Consider the following 4,933-nt stretch of genomic DNA (forward strand, 5'->3'; position numbering starts at 1 on the left):
TCACACCTGACTTGACGCTCATTATACCAGAATGAGAAAATACACATAAGCAGACATAAAAATTTCAAAGCTCCCATAATCTTACGAACCATCAAGTCACCATGCTCTCTCCCGTAAAACCTTCGACCATTTCTGTGCGTATTTGTAATTATATGAAATGGGCGCATGTTATACCTGCTAAGTTGTATCCTGCTGTCTCCATTTAAAAGTTGGAAATATCTTCACAGTTCCATTGGTTGCATGAGACTCCCTTTTGTGGATGTATGATAGGTTAGCCATTTCCCTATCATTAGATAGTTCCGTTTCCAGGTTTCATGGTTGCTATTATTTTGCCCTTGCAAAAACGGTGCTGATGCAATGGTGAAGAAACAGCAGAGAAGAATATTCTACAGAATAACTGGCCGGTACTCTTCAAAGAAGTGAATGTCTCGAAGACCGAAGACACACTGAGCAAAGGTGACAAAGAGACGTGACAACTAAAAGTAATGTGTGATCCTGAATTGGGGACTGGTTCGGGAAAACAATTCTTGCTGGGCAGGACATTTGGGGAACTATTGAGTAAATGTAAATACGGATTGAAGATCAGATATTATTATGTCAATGTTAATTTTGATAATGGTGGTTATATAAGAGAATATTCTTGTTAGAAAATATACACTGAAGTGTTTGGGAGTAAAGGGTCATGTCTACCTTTTAACTGGTTCAGGAAAAGAATGTGTGCGTGTGTGTGCGTGCGTGCGTGTGTGTAAAGAGATAAAGCAAGAACTCTTGGTACTATTTTTGCAACTTTTCTATAATTTTGAAAAAAAACTTCAAGTACACCAACAGAAATAGCAGCAATTATTAAGGGAGCCTGAAGAAGGTCCAAACTCGGAACAACGGTCTGGGGAGGGGAGAGGAACCACATTCTGGAGGAAAGAGCATGAACCATATTTGGATCAAGTGGCCTAGAGAGAACTCTCTCCCTCCCATGACTCACGGTGATCCCCAATGTTTTCTGCTGACGTACACCCAAAATACAGGAAATTGACCTTTCAAGCTGTTTTCACCCTTCAGATACCACCGCTTTGTTTATATTTCAATGTCCTCGTCTATCTTAGGTTCCTTTTTCATTTTGTTGAAGTAACATTTCCTTTCTTCTTATAGGAAGCATGGGTAACAAATATTTAAAAATAAATAATACTGAGATGAACATTCTTATACATATAACTTTCTGCCCTTGTCTGATTGTATCCTTAAGATACATTTCTAAACAGAGATTCCCAAGTTAAAGTTTTGGGCACATTTTTCGAAAAGTCCATTAATTCATACTGCGAAATGCCCTGCAGAAAGATTTCACCATGAACACGTGACCCAGCTTCAACGGTTGTCAACCACTTTCCAGACTTGTTTCATATATACCCTTACCTGTTCCCCTCCCATACACCATAATTGATTTTTTAAAAAAAAATTTTTTTTTTCAACGTTTATTTTATTTTTGGGACAGAGAGAGACAGAGCATGAACGGGGGAGGGGCAGAGAGAGAGGGAGACACAGAGTCGGAAACAGGCTCCAGGCTCTGAGCCATCAGCCCAGAGCCCGACGCGGGGCTCGAACTCACAGACCGCGAGATCGTGACCTGGCTGAAGTCGGACGCTTAACCGACTGCGCCACCCAGGCGCCCCACACCATAATTGATTTTAAAGCAAATCACAGACATAGCATTTTTATGTATTTATTTATAATTATATATCTCTAAAATACAATCCTGATTTCAGCACTCACTTTATATATTATTAGTGTCTCTATATTATATGTGATACAGGCATACATTCCGGGCAATCCTAGTAGACTGTATAAAATTAGATGCTTATTAATGTAGTTTTATACTGATTTGAACTCCCCGAAGACACTTAAGAATATTAAGAGATATAAAATAGAGGTAAAATACTGTTGCTAAATGATCTTTACAAACATGCAGCAGATAATATGCCTTTAAAAGTCCTCACACAAAGTTGAGTGGAAACATTTCTAGATACTCCTGTAAATTTCAGAATGTTACCTGGATTCAGCTAAACAAATTATTACTAACTAGCTGCCAGAGAAAAGTCAATTAATTTGTTGTCTGATCAATTGCTTTTTAAATTTCTAACAAATGGGATCGCCTGGGTGGCTTGGTGGGTTAAAGCATCCGACTTTGGCTCATGAGGTCACGGTTTCTGAGTTCGAGCCCCGCATCAGGCTCTCTGCTGTCAGTACAGAGCCTGCTCTGGGTTCTCTGTCTCTGCCCCTCCTGCATGCGCCTATGCTCTCTCCTTCTCTCTCAAATAAACAAACAAAAAAACAAACATTAAAAAAAAATAGGGGCACCTGGGCGGTTCAGTCGGTTAAGCACCTGACTCCTGATTTGGCTCAGGCCATAATCTCACAATTTGTGGGTTCCAGCCTTGCATCAGGGTGCACGCTCGCAGTGCAGCCTGCTTTGGATTCTCTCTGTCCCTCCCCTGCTTGCGTGCACTCCCTCTCTCAAAATAAATAAACGTAAAAAAATAAATTTTTTCACAAATGGTGGAAATTAGACATAGTCTTAATTCTGTAGCACACAAGGTCATTATTAAAGTTATTTATATTCATGATAATGTAATATTCCTTTAAACTTGATTCCTAGGTTAGGAAAATATTTCCAACAAATTTCATGAGAACTCCTTTTCACTGGTAGCTATTTCGTGTAGCCTGTGGACATGGGTGTGGTAGATGTGTTGGTGCCCTCTCTGGGTCCCTTTACCAGCTAGTGCCCTCATCCCACATCTGCTTGCTGTATGGTTGACGCCTGCGATCTCTGGTTACTCGCCCTTGTCTTATGGGAGCCTGGGAGGCTACACTCTCCCCCTTCCCAGGGAACCAATGGTACTAGGATACCAAGTCCCTGTCCCCTAGCTCAAGAGGAGACCAACGTGAGTAGGTCCTGGGAGTTGACCAGGGCTAGACCTCACCTGAGGCCCTACCCTTGCTCCGCTCTCTCCCTGTCCCTGTCCTGCTTTGATTCCTCCCTTGCAAGGTTTTCCTTAAAAGCACCCCTCCACAAATCAGATCATTGAAATAACCTACCAGTCAAGGAAAGAGGTATGCTCTTGGTTTAGAAGTTTAGGTTGGGAGTCCACTGGTAATGAACTTTGAGCAAATGTGTGCACCCCAATGGCATCAATACAGCTTGATAAACAGGGTTAGAGGACAGAGAAGAGAAAGGGGACTTTGCCCATGCCTGCCGGAAACGGAACATTCAAAACAATTCCGATAAGATTCTGAGACAAACCGCGACTAGATTTCTCATCAACTTCACTCAGTCCTACTCGGTTTTCTACTCAGAGTAGCAGTCTACCCTCATGAAGTCATCTGCCTCCGGGCTAAGATAATCCTGGAAATCCTAAGAGTTAGGAGTACTGGAACAGTCTGACAGTTTTATGCACAGTATGAGCTTACAGAGAAGCCGGCTTCGGTTACTAGAGCCCTTCCCACCGATGCTCTGAGACTGTTCTTTGTCATTCCTTCTGGAAGTCTCACTCTCTAGCCCAGAGCTAATCTACGGAACTTTCTACAGTGTTGCAAATGTTCTTTGTGCTCATACAGTAGCCACCAGCTGCAAGTGGCTATTGAGCATTTGAAATGTGGCTAGTAGGACTGAGGCACCCAAGTTTTAATTCATTTAAACTTAGATTTACATAGCCACGTGTGGTTGGTGGCTACTATATTGGATGGCACATCTCTATCTAAACTACAGCAGGGACCTTGGGGCGCCCGGGGGGTGGCTCAGTCAGTTAAGCGTCTGACTCTAGATTTCGGCTCGCGTTATGATCTCACACTTCATGAGTTTGAGCCCCGTCTCGAGCTCTGCGCTGACAGCATGGAGCCTGCTTGGGATTCTCTCCCTCTCTCTCTGCCCCTCCCTCCCCGCACATGCTCTCTCTTTTTCTCTCTCCCTCTCCCCCCAAAATAGATACACTAAAAGAAAATTTTCAACGATAGCAGGGACCTTTAGGCAAGCCTGAAGGGAGAGCAGAGACCACAGGTTGAAAGACCAAATTGTTCTGTTCGTTTCTTACAGTAACCAAAAGTGTCAGAATGGAGGAAAGCGGAATATCTTATTAGGGAGTGGTACACGAGGGAACAGACCAGCTTGTAACTATTAGTGTACGATAACCCTGAGGCGAGAACACTTTATGAAGAGAAGGCGTTGGGTAAATGTTCAGGGTGTTAAAATCTGTCCAGTACGTCGCGTGCTACAATCGCAATGGAACAATAGAGCTATTTTAAACTGGGCAGTAAAATCTTTGTTACAAGTCAACTTGTTAACAGTCCCTTCATTAGCCCTTACACACGTGAATGGGAACCTGTCACTACTCTGCTTGAAAAGATGCACAATTTCCTATACTAATAAAAAGTAACCTAAAGTCACTTGAGCTGCTTTGTACTTGACAACTTTGCCTATGCCGTGAGCCTCAACTATAAGATAGTTTACTGTTGATCTCATTAAAAATATATGAAGCATACCTATTATACCTAATTATTTCTAACATACCCCTCCCCACCTTTGCTTGTGAGACCACGTGGTGTGTGTTAACTAACTGGAGTGTAAATAAAAACTTGGGGGGGGGTAAAAAAGAAAGAGATGTCAGCATACTGATACCTGAGAACCCCAAGTAGCCACGGCCTTAGCTATATTCATAACCAGAGTAACAGTGCTTCCTTAAAGCCCTGACAGGAGGTGACCTCGCCTTAGGGACTTCTAGCTTCTTTAGAAGCAAAGAACCCTTATAAAATCCTGTTTTATTTGCTGATTTTTCTACCGTTGGCTCTAGCAGAAACACTCAAATGCAGCACAGAAGCGTGAAAGTCAGCAGGCCTTTTTATTTTAATTTTCTTAATGTTTATTGACTTTTGAGAGAGACAGAGCGTG

Source organism: Prionailurus bengalensis, chromosome X (genome assembly GCF_016509475.1).
Source record: "Prionailurus bengalensis isolate Pbe53 chromosome X, Fcat_Pben_1.1_paternal_pri, whole genome shotgun sequence".
NCBI lineage: Eukaryota > Metazoa > Chordata > Mammalia > Carnivora > Felidae > Prionailurus > Prionailurus bengalensis.